The 18,458-nt window shown below is 38.8% G+C and overlaps 1 protein-coding gene across 3 annotated transcripts in view; it reads left to right on the top strand.

The window, feature by feature from the left end:
- The window catches only part of fam168a (family with sequence similarity 168 member A), a 36,393-nt gene that overhangs the window by 2,178 nt on the left and 15,757 nt on the right, over positions 1 to 18,458 (top strand). Inside the window, exon 2 of one of the 3 annotated variants that reach the window (XM_039597967.1) lies at positions 131 to 246. The exons of the other annotated variants lie outside the window; for them this stretch is intronic. The gene's annotated coding sequence lies outside the window, so the exon portion shown is untranslated. The remainder of the gene's footprint in view (positions 1 to 130; positions 247 to 18,458) is intronic. 3 annotated transcript variants of the gene reach the window in all.

Genomic DNA, 18,458 nt, shown 5'->3' with positions numbered 1-18,458 from the left:
AGCCATAAAACCGTCAGACTGTTGAAAGCAGGAGTCACTTAATGTTACGACAGACAGCGTTTCTGTAACAGAGCTTTCCAACACTTCATTCCTGTGTGGTTTGAACCACTTAATGATTTGCTCATCACAGATCAGCGAATGAAGCACTGAAAGACGGCAGCTTCCAGAGTCACCTTCATTTCCTGTGCCTCGTCCAGCTCATGGTCCCTCAACTTGACCTCCAGTAATGCTACTGTTCTTTTAGAGGTTAGCAGATGTAAACATTTCAATGGTTGGACAGTCTTAAAAAGATGGCTGCTGTACATGAAGGTTCATTCAACTGCATTTCGGGGACTCTGAATATTTCTGTTGTATAGGAATCGATCAAGTGGGGTTATTTATTTCTTCAGTTGTTCATTTGGATAAAATTTACATTGGAAAATTATAATAAATGTGTCCCAGTGTTTTGCCAAACAGTCTAAAATCAAAAGATGTCTAACTGACAATAATATTAATCAAAGATGGCAACACACACTGAGAAAAAGGGAGCTTTTGAGCTTTTCCCTGAAAAGTAACATTGGTTATTAAAGCATTATCAGACAAATTGGCCACTATTTTATTCCTGATTAACTATCAGTCAAAGCAATTAAGCTGCACTTAAAATAGACTTGCAAACCAGTCGTAGGTCATACCTTCATGAAATCCACATGAAATAGTGATTAAGCATTGAAAATTATTTTTTGTTTTATTAAGTAATGCCTTAACTAGACCACAGAGAAGATTTGTGGAAGTAGTGAAGGAGGATATACAGAGGGTTGATGTGACAGAAGAGGACACTAAAGAGAGGGTGAAATGGAGGCAGATGATCCGCTGTGGCGACCCGTAAAGGGAGCAGCCAAAAGAAGGAGTAATGCTTTAATTTCTTGCTAAGGGAAAACAAAAGAAATTGTATTTTTCTACTTGTTGGTTTGAGATGACATTTAGCGCACCTGTACCACTGTGCCTCATAGTCATACATTGGGAAACAATTCTCACCTTACTGCCTGCGTGCATATTACAGTTTTGTTCTACATCAATATATTGTGGATTAAAGGGCAGATATGTTGTCCCCCTGCTTCGGGAGTGAAAGGAGACACAGATCCCTGGAAGGGTTGTGTCAGGAAGGATGTCTGGCCTGAAAGTCTGTGCTAAATCAAATATGTGGATCCATCCTCTGTGGTGACCTCTTACCAGTAAGGGAACAGCTGAGAGAAGCTTGCAGTGTTAGATCCGTGACATTGCAGTGGCTTTTTCCCTATAAGTGAGAGGTAGTGGAGGAAAAAAAAAAAGGCATTTTACAACAACACATTCTCCTTTTGTTTTTGAGGTAGTTGCAACATACTGAAAGGCACTGACTGTTTTAGTTTTACTAAAACGGACACATCATCTGATGATACATTTGTGCATTGCAGCTGATTCACTTAAATAGTGTTCAGTAATCAACTCTATAAATGTCTGTAAGAGATGTAGGCGTACTTTCCCAGCAGTTACTTGGTCCACTGATCTCGCTACAAGGCCTCTCAGCACCACTTGAATGACTCATTCTCCAGTTCTTATTCAGTTATTAACTGAAAATGAGGTTTTTAGATGTCCACTATTAAAAAAAACCCCATTGTTTTTATTTTAGAAAATGTATAGAGGTCTTACAGAAGTACATTTTTTGATGTTTTCATAAATGAACTAGTGTGATGAAAGTAGGATAAGAAAACGTAGTGCTCTTATTTTCCCTGTAACTACTACACAGATTTACACTGTGTAGCATCATCCTACCACACTGGTTCAGTCAGATCGTCGTCTCTCTACGACAAATACATTTTGATGTAAGTGTATGCATACACGCATACAAACGGCGGCAGGTGAGAGATGTTAGAGGGAATAAAGCATCAGGATAAAAGGTTGAACACAGATCCCTGGAGGCAAAGTTGTAATGCATTCAGCTGTCAGTCGTACTGCGTGTACACATGCGCAAATGGACATTCACATGCATCTGTGCCGCAGGCTGGCTATTCATTAGTGATACCTACAGTCATTACATATTCTTTTTATGCTATTCTACTGTAGCAGCTTTTGAATTTAACCTATACAAAGAGTAGCCGTTTTATTAGGAACAACTGACTGAAACTTAAGCACAGTCATACAACAGTTGTACAAAAAATCTTAACATTGTGAATGTGATAATGTTGAGTTTTTGTTGAATCTACTATAAAGAGGCGTTGATTCAAATAAATGAGAATTTGGGTAGTTTGCAATATTTTTTAATTGTTTTATCCACCCCTTTGTGTCTGCGAGACTTCGTAGAGCAGAGCTATTCTTATAAGCCTTATTAGTTTTAGCTGAGTCTATAGAGACAACATTTAATCTTTATTACTGAAACACAGTAGATGTCTTGTAGTGACTGCTGAGAGTTTTTTGTGGTGTCAGTAGCCATTGTTGCACTGCATCACACTGCAGGACCGTAACAGAGTGGGTGTTATGAGCAGTCAGAAAGAAAAAAATATTGTATGAGGTGAAGTGAGGACATTTCTCTGGCTTTAAGTTGAGTGTATCTGTATCTTGACACTCTGTCAGGATACATGTGCTCCTACTGCACATCGGTTTCTCGTGTAATTATATTGGATTGGGACACAGTGTTTTTGATTGACCCCACAAACTCTGTGGGTATGTACTCCTGTAAACAAGAGCTAGACTACACTTGGGCCACTTCTTAAATAGGTAAAGACAGATAGAAAAAAAATGTAAAGCATAAAATTCATTTTGGTTGATTGATTTTTAAAGTGGATTTTGTTTTACAGTCATCGTTCTGTGCACAGTGGCTCACTGTCACAGTGTCAGGGCTTTTCCGGGACACTTAATAAGATCAAATCCAAAGTTATTGCTGCACTGGCCATTCAAGTGCTTCCCCTAAACGATGTCAGACCACATAAATGTAATAAATATTGATTACTTAAGCTATGTGCGCTAGTTTTAGACCACCACCAGGACAACTGTCTCTAAGACAAACAAAAAGTACTTGTTGATGGTAAATGGACTGGTTCTTACATAGTGCTTTTCTACTCCACTAGAGCACTCAAAATGCTTTATGAAACACGTCTCATTCACTCATTTACACTAATTCATACAAGCCCTTTTTCTATGCTTTTTCTACCGAAGTGCTTTCTGTTTAACATTCACACACATTTACACTCCAGCGGATGCATCGAAGAGCCAATTGGGGTTCAGTATATTGCCCAAGGATACTGTGTAATGCAGACTGAAGGATCTCAAACCACCAGTCTTCCGATTAGTAGGTGACCTGCTCTAGCTCCTGAGCTACAGCCCTGATGATCATGATATAGTTTAGGTTTGGTTTTTGGCTGCTTACACACCCAGCAGATATGGAGTGACAAGAGCACTGGTGTGAATGGACAGCACTCTTGAAATAAGTCTGTCTTAGCTAAGTGTTTCAAATTCTCCACCAGCCTTCAGTGTGTATACTTGTTAACCAGGACAATGAGCAATGCTACTAATAATCCTTCTCCACTATTACCTACTCTTTGTTATCTGGCACTTTTTTAGTACCCAATTGGCCGGGGTTCCAAGCAATCTGAGGTGATCCAAAATGTGACGCTAAAAGACTGCATGCCACTGCCTTTACGAAGATCACAACCGCCATTTTTGAATTCCAGCAATGAGGGAAATGGCTACACAAAAAACCACAGTGGTCCCTGAGTCTGGAAAAAAGCCACACACTGAGCAGCAGGTGTACCATCACCTCAGTGTCGTCCTTTTTTCGGTGTTCAAATGCCGTCACGGGACTTCCAACCATGCTGCTATTACGACCCTATACACATTAGGTGGTACTCGACTATAATGGAAAAGGACTGAAAGGTACAGTAGAGTCAGGTACTAGTGGAAAACATGAAACATTGGTCTTTAGTAACGTATAGAGCTATACCAATAAATTTACTAGTCTTTATTAGAGATGGACCGATCCGATATTACGTATCGGTATCGGTCCGATACTGACCTAAATTACTGGATCGGATATCGGTGAGAAATTAAAAATGTAATCCGATCCATTAAATATATAAAAAAAACACCTCACAAAACTTGCGACACGGCGTAACTCGCCTCATAACCGTAGCATGTCGGAGCAGTGGGCTCACGTGATAGAGCGGCTGTGTGTATTTGTAGCCTCGCTACCAAACCAGCATTTCATCTCGGAAGAAGTTATCCCAGAGAGAAGTAAAGCAAGTGTGTAAGTTCATCTCTGAATGTTTGTAAAGCGTTCCCATGTTAAGCTTAACAACCGATATATGGAGCGACTGCCTCTCTCTCTCTCTCTCCTGCCGCTACTTCATGAAACGGATCAATGATCAGCTGATCGGCTTTTCTGTCGCAAGACCGTCTCTCTTCTTTGTTTTTGGCCCACTTTGCACCAGAAAGAGGAAACCAGCGGCGGAACAACAGCAGCACGTTTAAGCTTGATAAGCTGTTGTTAGAATTTATTTAATATTACTTTCTAAACCAGGATCCTTTTCTACGCAGCTGACGGCTGGTAACTGTGCAGGGGCGGATCTAGCAAAGTGTAGCCAGGGGGGCCGATAGGGCATTAACAGGGAAAAGGGGGCACAAAGACATACTTTTCTTTCTTATTCTCATTTAAAATATGTAGCTTTTAATAAATAATTATCTGAATCTTACACCCAAAGTTTTAATCTGATGTAAAATGTATAGAAGTCCATTACTGTATATAGTAACTGTTAAGTCTAATATACCCTAGTAAGCTATAGTACTTTTTCCTATGGAAAGGTACCATCTGTGCAGTTTGCAATTCTGTTGAAGAAAGATGTTGAATCTATTTAATTATTCTTGAAAAATAATTTAATTCTGTGCATTTTTTTTTCACACTGCATCAAATTAAAGTTGATTACGTCGATTAAGCATCATGAGGTGGAGGGTGGTTCCCTATTTTTTTTTGCTGGGAGTTTGCAACCCTATTAGTTAGGTTGCTTAATATTTCTGCTAAGTACTCTTTAAAATACCAGAATAGGAAGGATGGTGTAGGTTTAAGTTTATTAGATTGATCAGTGTTGCTGAACTATAAAATATTTTGGGTGCAGTGTATTTTTTTACATACAGGTATAACAGAATAGCTTTAGTGTTGTTGTTTATTTAAACTTGAGTATGAACTTATACAAAATGCAGCAAGATATTAAAAAAACAGTTTTATTGATTAAAAAACACACTATATCGGATTCATATCGGTATCGGCAGATATCCAAATTTATGATATCGGTATCGGTATCGGACATAAAAAAGTGGTATCGTGCCATCTCTAGTCTTTATTAGCTTATTGCAAGTGTGTTGATATCTATATGTTAGAGTTGGGAAATTTGCTTCATAGTCCAATTATCCTATTCCTATCCTATTATGATTCATGGCAGAGGGGCCAACCATTATGGTGTCTTTATTTACCCTTTGTAACTGTGTGTGACCTAAATACACACACGCTTACACAAAAAAACAAAACGAAAATAAAATATGTGGTGAGTCAAAGAGAAACAGGAACATGAACAAAGGGGGTTATTTTAGATCTCCAGCATTAAGAAATGTTTTTGCACATTGACCTAAAACACTGACTGATTTGGCCAACTTCAGTTAGTTAAATTAAGCGGTTGGATGTCAGCTGAACTTAGACCTGTATTTCTAACTCATTCTGTGTGTGTGTGTGTGTGTGTGTGTGTGTGTGTGTGAGTGTGAGAGGGAAAAATCTCACCCGTCTCTTGTGCGCTCTTCACCATCTTCTCCCCACACACAGATGAGTTTTTCTCTTAGAAAAATGGCCAGTGGAAGGAAACGGTTAGGTGGGTGAGATAAACGAGCGTCTCTGCAGAAGCAGTCACATTACGCTCTGATTTTTTTTTTTTTTTAAATCAATCAAAAAGTCTAAAATATCCTCCTACTATTTATCTCTCATTTGATGATGATGGTGATGGATCACTGTAGACACAGCACACGGGCACACAAGTACATAATTAAGCGTGTGCACTTGCATGTGCACGCCCAGGCACGTCTGTATTGCAAGTGTCAGTTTTAGGTGGAGATGCGACTTAAAATTATGGCTTTGCAGTTTATTGCAGAGGTATAGCTGTTAGCTCTGACCATCACTGATCCTAATTGGCCATCAACACAACCTTGTTAGCTGATTGATAATAAGAGTAGAGAAATGCCAACTAGGTCTGAAGTAGTACAGTATCTGCTTTTTTTTTTTTTTTTTTTTAAACAGTTAAGATAAACAGAACTTTAATCTTTGGCTGTGTTGAAAAGGTTACTATCATGTTAGCTAGTGTGCAGTTTTTAAAAAAAAAAAATGTTTTACACTCAGTTCTTTGCACAGTGGCTCAGTGTCAGGAGCTTTTTGGGATACTGGAAAATATCAATAGTTTTAGAATCATTTCTATAAAATGTGTAGCTGCTTAGGGGTAATACTGATTGTCCTCGGAAAGCCAGGAAGAGTTAATTCACCCACTCACAGTAATGTGAATAAATAGAGGATATCATGCTGTGCTGTAGATGATTGTCTTGCAGTGTTTTGAGATTCAATGTATCGTGATACTGTCATTATTGTGGGCAGCAAATTGTGATAGTATTCTCTTGTGAATTACTGTGATTCCCACTCACATTGTCATTGCATTTGAAGACGACGAAATGCTAAAGGTTTCGTGTCAGTTTTGTTCTTTGAGAGCTGCATCCTCAGACAGACGTGGCCCACAGAGTGCCACATTACTATAGTGACACCTCGGTGTGAAGTGCGCTGTGGAGTACTTCAGAGTGTCTGACAGGTTAGAACAGGGAGGGGAAAAAAACCCCAAACTGCAGGCTCGGTCCTCTTTGGCACGCAGAAAATCAATGCTGAGAAAACAGAAAAGTGTGCCGCTATGATCAGTAACTGTTGCACGCCCCCTACTCATTAATAACAACAATTTTGTGCAGGGACTCTGTAAAACCTTGCTGCTTTCTATATTAACAGCAATATAATGGTGTTCTTTTTTTTTTTCTTCTTTCCCTCCACCCATATTTGTCGAGTCCCACCTTCACTGCAGGCAATAATGCCTGTCTGCTGTTAATACTGCCTCTGAGAATTGATTGTTTACCTTGGGTTTAACCACCAAGTCCTAGCTCATAAAGCTGTATGGTCTAGTATGTGTGAGTTTTTGTGTTTGTGTGTATATACCTTTGTGTGATCGAATTATTCAGAATATGAATCCAATGGCAATCACATTTTGATATATTTAACATTGCCTATTGTAAAAGTTGTATGTTAAAACTCAAGTTTTAAATTTCATATTTTATTTTGCATGATGGATTTATGTACTATCTACAAGTAAAATGTTTCATGGTATCAATGGATACTCTATTTACAAAGCCTGAAGGTGTAAGAGTGCACACTGACAAAAACATCTCCACTTTTCCTATTAAACTGACAAAGAGATGCTCTGTTAACCACATCTTTTGTGGTACACTGCCATCACAACCACAGGTGCTTATAGATAAGTGGCAGTACAGGCCAAGCTGCTGTGAGTGCTGTTGCTAGGGTTAAGAAAAAAAAGCCCTGAAGTCAGGGCTGTAACATAAGAAAACATGCATTAACATGGTTATTTGTTCTTGATAGTGCCGTAGTTACTTGTCAGCAGATTAGACGTGTGGCTATAACAGCATCTGGTTATAAGCTTTAAAGTTATGCCAGCACTTTCTCTCTGATAAACAGTTTGATAGCACTCTCGTATCACATGGGAGTTTATTTTGCAGTTGCCCTGAAATGTCTAACATTGACAATGTTAGAACGTTTCAGTAAAAGCTGCTAACAGAAGCTAACAACATTAAAGTTCAGTTCAGCTTCAGTAACACAATTATCAGTTAGAAATGTGCTTTATTAACTCATCGATTCATATCAGACTTGCATATCAGTCTCCTCAAGAGTAAATAGACATAGGCACGCCACATATGGCTTTTTGACAGCAGAGGTAAACAGCAGACCAACAGGCTAGATCTCCTACAGATAAATGCTGTCCAGAGCATTTGAGGTGACTCGAGGTTAAACTTTTTTTTTTTTTTTTTTTTTTTAAAGGTCTGAACACATGTAACTGACACATAAAAACAGTGTGCAAAATGTTTCTTTTATAAATAGACCTTAGTAGATACTTACCAGCTGCGGGTACAGCTTAGGGTACAAAGGGTTAAAGCATTTTTGACAGAAGAAGTATTTGGTGGAAAATTATTGCAGGTGAGCAACAGTGACTTTATGTATTGTTATTTCAAATGCTGTTTATGCAGAGCCCATGAGTTTCACCGCATGCAGCCATCAGGTCTTACAGTGGAAATCCTCTTAGGTTAATTCACTCCCAGCTGCATTAAACTGTGAGAAAATACTAGCAGCCTTATGAATATTGTGGAGCCTTTTCTGTCATTAGAACCACACTGTACTGTTAATCTGTAGAATATCCTGTTATTAAGGATGTGCATGATACCTGATTGTATGTGTGTGTTTTCTTTATTGGGGGGGGGGGGGGTGTCTTTAGATCCTTTAACCTCCATTTATCACCTATTCAACACTTGTTGTCTGCTCTTTAATGCGTGACTGCAGTCTCACTGAGCAATTAGCGTGGCTGTAGACTTCCAAGTTTTTTTTCCTCTGCTGTTCAGCCCAACTGCCGTTACTTTAATTTCCTAGTTGCTGTGAGAACTCATTAAAAGTCATATTGTTTGATGCCGTCTTTTAAAAAAGTTAGACAGAAGCTGCTAATGAACACCTTTAAATAAACACTTACCACCCACTTTCCACTTTCTTTTAACCTCAGCGAAGGTAATGCTGCTAACCTTTTGCTCTTCAGCTTCAGCATGCACTGTTAATTTTAGTATTGTAATAACATCATCTATTTTAAGAGAGGAAAAAAGTTACTCTTGTGTGTTGATATTTTGGATATTTTATTCCAAGCATGTTGCAGTCAATATTACTCTTTACTGTAGCGCAGGTCTTTGTTACCCTGGTTAGCGTTAGACATTTCAATCTCCATAAATGGATACTGCTTCTCAACAGTCTAGGTGCTTTAGATGTGGAAGTCATTCCTATTTTCTGTTAGGACTTTACTCAATCTAGGAATGCAGGCCCATGAGGTGTTTGACTGATGAGATGATTCAGGAAAAGAGAATAGAAGAGGAGAAAGGCAGTGCGGAGAAAAGGGGAGATGCTGTCCCAAAGTGAATAGTACTGTCCTAGATCTAAAATAGCCCAGAGCTGTTTGGAGCTCATCACTGCAGGGCAGGTCTGATTGTGTAGAAAGACGGGGGTGTCATCAGGCATTCAATCACGCTGCCTTTCAATGCTGCAGCATGATGGATTTGTTTCTTGGACTTGATTATAGATATCAGTTCTCATTGAGATAGCAGGCACTGGTAGTCTCATCCTTCAACCTGTGTTTTGTTATACATCTTGCTGCATCGTTCTTGTTTGGATTTTTGCTGTACCCGAGGCCCAGAAAACAGACCTTTTGAACCTATAAGTGAGAGGATGCACCATGAACACATAATGTTTCACAGGTGTCATGTCATAGAAAATTAATTTCAGGATTTTGGGGGGGATTTAAAACGGCTTTATTGTTGGGAATTAGTTGTCAACGGTAAGTGGTTTTTGTTTGGGGGTTTTTAGCCAGGGACTAGAGTATGCAAATTTTCAGCAACCTCGGCACACACCACAGTCGGACTGGTAAGTCTCAACTATTTTCAATTCCGAGCTGGTCCATTTTATACGTGTGTAACCTGCCATATGCAGATTGGCACAAACACATTCCCACACAACACCATTAAGCCACACTTCACTGGCTTGGAGGTTCTTTACTATGAGTGAAGAAGACACAAAGCTTGCACTCTGTAATGCATGTACCTAATCAGACACTTGCTTGTTCTCTTTTACCTCAGAATTCAGATATTACTCTTGAATCAGTGTTCTGGTGATGGTAGCTGCAAAAGCAAGGGAGGGAGGCTTTCTCTTCCTTCTTAGCAAGTTAGTGCCATTCATGCAACACTAGCAGCACAATCACAGATAGATGCCGGTCAGTTCTCTCTGTGTGGCTTATTTAGTGAGTCAGAAATACACAACAGTGGCACTACAGTGTAGATGTTGTACAATTTTACTACTGTTTATGTTTACTGCTCCAATCTTGGATTGTAAAGTCGGGGTTGGTGGCGTTTCTCCAACTTTCTCAGAGGGAAATCCAACTCGAGCGGGTGTTCCAGCTTAAAAAGTCAGACTCTGATACTGGGATTTCCAACTTCCCATTTCAAATGGAACGCAGCTTTAAAACACTATCATTCAACTGAACGTGTCCAGAATAAAGAGGCTAACAAACGGAAAGTGGCTAAAGCTAGCTAGAGGTCAGAGCCAGCCATAAGCAGCAGCCTGTTCTTGGTATGAGCAGTGAAAAGAACCAAAGCAATTACAAGGAAAATTATGGCCCTGGAGGACCAGCCGTTCTCCATAATTGAAAATGGAGCCTTCAGAAATTTGATAAATTACCTCGGCTTAAAATACACAACACTGAGTAGCTGTTACTTTTTGGATGGCGTAGCCTGCAGAGCAGAGGAGCCTACCATTACGTTAGTGCTATCCGCCCTCCATTAAATACAATGTATGACCCAAACATGCACAGGAGAGAAAAAAAAAAAGAGTCATCGACTCTTTCCAACAGAAACGAGCACCTCGGCCGATGTGCACGTATTACATGCTGATGCTGATGATGATGACGGATGGATGTATCTACTCTACACACACATTAACAAAGTGTGCAGAAGTCCAGGCATGCAAACCTGTGCGCACCCAGATGCATCTGTGTTTCAAGTGTTATATGAGGTGTGACATGAAACTGTAAATTGGCAGATTTTTTTTTTTTTTTTTAAAAAGAAAAAAAAGGGCGTCATGAATAAGAAAAAGACTGGTAATAATAATTGAATTCCTCAATGTAGAAATTAAATATTTGCCTTGATTGGCGAGCTGTCTGCTGTCACTTTGTTGATCATTGACCGCTGACTTCTAACTTTATTGGATCAATTAATACAGATAAAGGTTCTGAATTTATACTGGAAAATAATGTAAATACCTGACATTTGTTGTGTTCTATAAAGCTGTTGCACCTTTTGTACAAGTTGGTTAATTATTTGCACTTAATTTTTGAGTAGTTTTAGTGAAAGAAGATCCTGTTGTAGTTTGGGGGCCATTTTTAAAGTTTAATCATTTTTCTTAATATGAAAATAAAATTCTGAAGAAAATTTGATTTTTTTTTTGTGTATTTTATATACTTCAGTTATAATTAATAGAAAGAAAATCTTAATCTGCAAAAACTCATTATCAGTGGATCACCAGTTGAAATTGAAAGCAGCAAAGAAAAATTGCCATCAATGCACTTTTTATGTTTATTTTATTAAAATAAAAAGTGTGTTCTTTTTATTTATTTTTAAATTAATTGGTAAAGTGGAAAGCTGGAATCATTCATCATTATTTCAGCTTTAAAATATAATAAGTGGAAGCTAAATTAATATGCTACAGAACAAAATCTACGATTATAAAATCTAAACTGCTGCATTTTAAAAAAGCAATTTACAAACCAAATTACACTCAGCAAGTTATTGTCTTATGATTTTCTTTGTTTCTTAATCATATGACCCCAGTGAAGTGCTTTCCTTCTGGAGGACTTAAAAAACAAAGCTGTTCAGTACTATTCTCTCCCATGCTGAAGTGTGATAACGCCCACCGGTTTTGATTTGTTGCTTAAAGAGTAGATGCCTGGTGAGGTATTATGTGGGAGGATGGAGTCGGCGTGGGGGTTGTGGCGTATTGTACATGTTCTCCAGGAATGGTATTTCTTTGTGTGTGTGTGTGCGAGTACATCAAAGAGAGGGAGAGGTTTTATTCTTTCACAATCTTTCCCTCCTCCCTCATTATAGCCTCTTCTGACTCCCCCAGGCTGCAGGAGTCTCCCTTTATGGAGTGGAACCAACATTATTATTTTGAAACAAGCTCATATTTATATTGACGTCCACAAATTAACTTGAGTGTCACACAGACGTTAAAAGATAGACGGACACAAATACCAGCTCTGTTAGCATGCAGGCTTGTAAGCTGCGTTTTTGTGCTAAGGCCTTGAGGCTATAGCTTTTGAGTTCAGCTAAAATGAAGTCCCGCTAATAGAGTTTAAGCCTAACAAAGTCCTGAAAAATTACCCAGGTTAAGCCTGGGAGTGGGAAGGTCTCCTTTAATAATGTCAGTCAGTCGTCAGTAAATCCTTGCTGTCTGCGTGTGTGTCTGTCTGTGTGTACACAAGACAAAAAAAAACCATTTCTATTGTGGTTTAATGTAAGGGTTGCAGTTTCTGTGTGTTTTCCCTAACTGGTCTGAACATGCTAACAATAAATGCATTGAGTAATACAGAAAATATCATTATTTCCTGGGAGTATTTTATACATCTAATAGCATGGTAGTTATATGAAACATATTCAAAAACCATATAATTGAAACGTCAACATTTTAAGCTAACAGGATAAAAAAAAAAAACAATGGACTCTGCGGGAAACAGCTGTGCTTTTCACAAGGTTCAACAGAGGTTGCTGCCAGACAGAACAATGCCAAAGGACTGCCACTGCTGCCATTTCTAAAACAACAAGGCAGATTGAAGTCATTTTTTAAAATAGTGTGCTTTATAAATGGAAACTACAAACAATCTCCAAGATATCCAATTCCTCGGATGCACAAGTATTGCCTGGCCAACTTGGGTGGGGTCATCACAGAGGAAGTTATTTTGCCTCCATTGCAGCTGGATGCTTTTAAAAAAGACACCGCTCCTAAAAGATTAGCACCTTTTTGCTTTAGACGCGCTGTTTTCTAGTCAGAATCAATGCTTACTTTACAACAGAGGCTATTATTCCTCTGTCTTTATCCTTGCTAGCCATAACACTTGCATTATCAGGAATGCTGTTGCCACATCAGGTTAGCATTGACTGGTAGTTTCTCTTTTGTTTCAAGTAAGAAGTCCTGCATGTTTGTGGGTGAGGGTCTGGCATTGATGCTAACCAGGAAGCTGAACCTTAACATATGAAAAAGACACTAGTGGTAAAATTGCACAGTGGTTATAAGATAATATGAGGTAACTGTAAACAAAGCATGTTGAAGCCATTGTAAATTTAAATAAAAGTAAGGCTTTAAAACGCCTTCTTTTCCATGCACGGTTGGGTATATGTTCCAGATTGAGGCTGCCTCACTGCGACACTGCTTCATAATATCTGTTGCCCTCTCCATAGTCCACTTTACAGAGAAATCATTAAACAAAGTTGTCACAAAGCATGCCAATATGTACAGAAGCTCTAGCCTGCACTCATTGTGTATTGAGGCCTGTCTCACTGTTGTCAGATGAAGAGCCATCAGATATGGAGCTAATGTAATTTTCTTACCCACTGAGGGGGCCTTGTGAGTATAATATTCATTAGATGTCTCAGCCGAGCAGTGCCTCATCTCCTCTGCCTCCTCTGCTGCAGGATTTAAAAAAAATACTATTAAAACACCTACCAGAACCATATTTGAAACTTAAAATAGCTCACTGTGCAATAAAGCATGCTTCCACGATTGCAGGTGGGGGGAAAAAATGAATGAAATCAGTTTTCGAATTTGAACACTGCCCAGTGAAGTCACCTGTAACAGTCGCCTACTAAACAGCATCTGTTGGTTTCTGTCATCTTTCAGTGCAAATCCAATTTTCTGATAATGTTTTTCATCATTGCAATGTCACAGTCAGGTAGAAGGAGAAAAAATTGAGTGAGGCGGTTATAGAGCCAAACGTGGTAACATGGTCATTGGTTTGATTGTCACAACCTACAGGAAAGTGTAATAGCTGTCAACAGATAAGTGAAAATGCTATCATCACAAGTGCAGTTTCATCATTGCTGTCAGAGCAGCAGTCCTTTGATTGATGGAGAGATGTTACACTGCAGCAAGCCCCGTGTCTTCAGTCAGATGTGTTTGGATCAAGGAGAGAAGAGCGAAAAGACAGATAAATCCATTTTTACAAAAAGGCTCAGCAAACAGAAGAAAATAGTCTGCAGTGCATCAGCATGGAGTTTAATGCAGGCAGTAAAAAGAAAAGCCACTTTGAAAAGGACAAATCTGGATTCAAACAGCAGTTGTGACCCGTTAGTCATTCATGACTATAGTTAACATACTGGGCTAGGAGAGCATCTCAAGGGGGGGAATCACAACACTCGGTGATGTCCATGGTTTTTAGACTTCACATAGGTATCGACTGCAAATAATTTTCATTCAAGGATTAAAAGCTGGTTTGTTTGTTTTTTTAGATTATGTTTGCTCAATTAATTTTGAGCTTCTGAAAATGTGAGACTGCATAAAAATGTTTGTAATTCCTGAAGATTTTGGCCTTAACTTACGTTGAATTGAAGCTGAAAATCTGCACTTTGATCCAGTATTGATTGTTTGATTTAAAATCAAAGCTAAATTACAAAAACAAACAAACAAAAAAGCCTCTGTCCAAAACACAAAAAATACTTATCTGATTGTAATAACTGTGCTCCAGTTTCTAAAACTAAAGACAGTTTCATTGATATGTAGTACTCTGTGATATCAGCTTGGTTTTGATTCTCTGAATATATATTGAAAAATATGAATTCTTCTGAATCAGATTGATGCTTTTTGCCACAAACGTGTCATGGTGCAAAGAAAAACCATGGCACAGAAATGGAATATATGGTATAAATGTTTACCTCATATAAATAGATGGTGTAAACATATGGTGAGAGTATTTTCTTTTGGTCAAGGATGGTAATAATTAATGCTGTCATTATTAGTCTCAGTAATTAGGGTCTAAAGTATTCACAGTTTCCTTTCACAGACAGTTCAGTTATGCAGAAATGTAGTTGGCGTAGGTTGAAACAAGTCAAATAAAAAAAATTTTAGTTTAGAAATTAAAATTGCAGCAATAGAAGTGACCCCAGTATTCGTCACATCTAAGTGTAAGTAAGTAATTTCCCATAACGATTTGCTGTTCCTTAAACCCAAACCTGCCTATAGCGCTTACTTTTTGGTAGTCTGTAAGCAAGTAAGGATGTGTTTTTGACCTTTCTGAAGTATATAAATGCATGGATATGTTTAGACTTGTATCTGCCCTTTTACAGCCTGTTCTACAAATAAAAGCAAAATCTCTCTTTCAGTCTCCCTCTGTATAGCAAGCGCACTCTGTTTAATGGTCTTCTACCATAATGCAGTGCCGAACAGAAGGTCTTCTGGTTAGAAAGGGGCTTTTTAGGAGTACAGACCTCATCACCTCCCCCTGAAAACAAAGGGAGGCATGGTTGGACACTCCTACTCACCACATGCATTTCTGCAGTCCTCTGTTTCTTGTGCACACCCTCATTATGATGCTTTGTACGGCCGCTCTTGTTCTCCCGTTTTAACTTTTCATCACCTTTTTCTGCATTCACACGGGTGCAGTGAAACAGATGAACACACCCGTTTCTCGCTCCTCTATTCATCCAGAGCTGTTATTGTGTATGTGTGTGTTTTGAGGACAGGACCTCAGGGATGGTTTGTCTATGTGTTAATGGGATTTATAAATTTAGTTTCGGACACCTATAAGGTTTTTTACCTTATATAGTATTACTGATTAATACTCTTACATGGCCTATTGTACCTTTTTATTTGATTTTAGTTTTTTTCATAAAAAGGCCTGTTAACCCAAATATTGAGAACTGGAACAAAACTGGGTTGTTTGTGGTTTCTTCTTTAATTAAGAATTTTTTGTAGAAAGACATTAAATAGTTTTTCTTTGTGCTTTGGTAGGCATCTGTTGTTTTCAATCATATGAATTGTCCTTAATTTAACCTTGGTGGACATTTTTATCTTGGACTATAATTTGTGACAATTTTTCAGTTTCCTTTTTACTTCTGTTCAATAACACATTGAAATTCGTAGCATTGCTTTAATGTATTTTTAGCATCTTAACAGGATACAAAATGGGAGAATGTTAGGTAAAATGATCACACACTACTTCAGTAATGTTGACATCCAGGCTCTGGAGAGGCCCATACATGACTGATTATGTTCTATCTTGTGTGTTTTTCTATTCAGGTTTGTTTTCACTGCATTGGCAGTGTGTTTGGGATCTTTGTCACGCTGTAAAATTAAGCTTTTTTCCCTGGTGGGTCAAAATCTGATGATACTTTTCTGTGTTGATAATTGGATCAATTTTGACAAGAAATGCAGCTCCAAACCACGACATGGCCTTCACCGTTTTTTAGAGATGGCTGTAGACAGTTATTACCTGTCTCCTGACCTCCTCCGTAGACATTGATGATGATTTTGATTCATCACTCCGTTCCCTTCCTAGAGAATGGCTGCTTGACAGCTGCCCGATGCATCTCCTGTATCATATAAGTCCTGTATCAGGTCTTATACGATGCTGGATACATGTACATGACTTTCAAATATTGTCCATCTGCTGTAGATATTTCTTTAGCTCGTCCTTCCATTTTTCCATTTTCCTCAGTATTTTCTAATAGCTCTTTAGGAATCACGTTGTTGGTGCAAAAATACCGTCTTAGGCTGTGTTATCTTTGTTTTTTTTCATAAGTTCAACCAAAGAAATGGGAACAAAGGAAGTGTTTTACTGGCAGGCTAGCAACAAAGTGCCTCAAGATAGAATTTTAGAAGTGATTCGTTGCTAAGTTGTCTGTGTGTAAACACATCGCTTCATCCCATGAGTTACGTGCCTTTTTTAAGCTTGAATGATTCATATGTCAGCGTTAAGTAGTTTAACAACAAAAATAATTTCTCTGTTCGAAAATGAGTGAAAAAGTAGCCAATGTACCAAGAAAAGGTTTGAAAGTTCTTCAGAAAGCCTGGAAAACTATTACCAAGATCACTTTAAAAAATTATAACAAAGTCGGGCTCCCTGGAAGCAAAATACAAAGAAAAGAGGGTGGTGCTAGGTTTTTGCACAGTACTTCAGTGTAACCGGGTTTGCACGTATCTCCAAAGAAGAGCTTTTGGGTGGAAAAATTTTTTTTTTTAAGATGTGCTTGTTAATTTGGGAGTTGCAATAATGAAAATTCAACTTTAATTCTGCTATAATCAAAGTGTTGTTTTGCATGCAGAGGTACTGATTAACTGAGGTAGAGAAGGCTAATGATAAATTAAACAACGAAGAGCAGTGAAGAGAAAAAGGAAGGTGCCAGTAGGTTAATCAATTCCCCTGACACATTCTTTAGCTATGAGACATGAGTTTCAGTAATGAGGCACGGCTTGCATATCACCACTCTTGTTGTCTTGCACACCCACAGACACACACAGGTTCATGTTATTTTTGGGGGGAAGGATGAGCATGTATTTTTAAAGGGGATTCGCGCACAAAACAACTGAAAAGCAACCTCACCCACGTGTTTTGTGCTTGCATCCATTTGTCTGCCTTCTGGGGCGTTTTGACGTCAGTGCTAATTTACAAAGCACCAAAATGCTTCCTTGGCTAATCTGAAGTGTCACTTGGTGCCGTTTGGCATCACCACGTTACAGCGTATGCCGGGCTCTTATGACACCGACGCTATAATCGTGTAAAGGGTTTGTGTTTTGTCAGTTGTTAACTGTCCGTGAAGCAGAAGCTCAGGATGGATCAGTGCAAACTGAAGTCGCAAACGTAATAAATTTTGATAGGTTTTTACACGGCGAACGGGTGAGGGATGTGCCGTGTTTAGAGGGCTCGCCATGAAACGTCCAACACAGTGTTTTGCAGGCCACAATCCACCTCTCTGATCCCTGCCATCACATGCCAAGTCCCATATCTAAGAGAAGGGGGGTTAAAATCAACACAAGCTACACATGAACTCATATAACACACAGCCCGCACACACCTTTCTTCTCCTTATTTATTGCTCAGCCGTTCCACTCTGTGTTTGTGCAGCTCTCTTATAATTCTGGATCACGCTTACTCTTGGCTTGGTGCAAAACTCAGCCTGGTACCCCCCGCCCCCCCACCCCAGTACCGTTGTGTTGCTTTTCCACTTGCACCTTTCACTGGATCTGCTGTGCTTTTTCATTGGCTGTGTCGATGTTGAGCTTTGCTTCTTGTACTTGTCGTTCTGAACAGCACATCACACATGTACATGCAAGTCCATATTCATTTTTCACTCTCCTTTGGGGACACACATTGTAAAGTTTATGCAAATAGACAGATCCATAATTTCTTTTTGTACATGTACAATGACAGTAAAGGGCTATTCTATTCTATTAACACCTATAATAATAATCTTCAAGCACCTCTGGAAACTGCTTCACTTGCACACACCTTAAAACTGAGAGACGTTATCACACATCCTTTTTTTTTCTTTTCTTTTTTTAATCCATGCACTGTATC

The sequence above is a fragment of the Oreochromis aureus genome, linkage group 14 (genome assembly GCF_013358895.1).
Source record: "Oreochromis aureus strain Israel breed Guangdong linkage group 14, ZZ_aureus, whole genome shotgun sequence".
Classification (NCBI taxonomy): Eukaryota; Metazoa; Chordata; class Actinopteri; order Cichliformes; family Cichlidae; genus Oreochromis; species Oreochromis aureus.
This window is presented reverse-complemented; position numbering and strand designations above follow the sequence as displayed.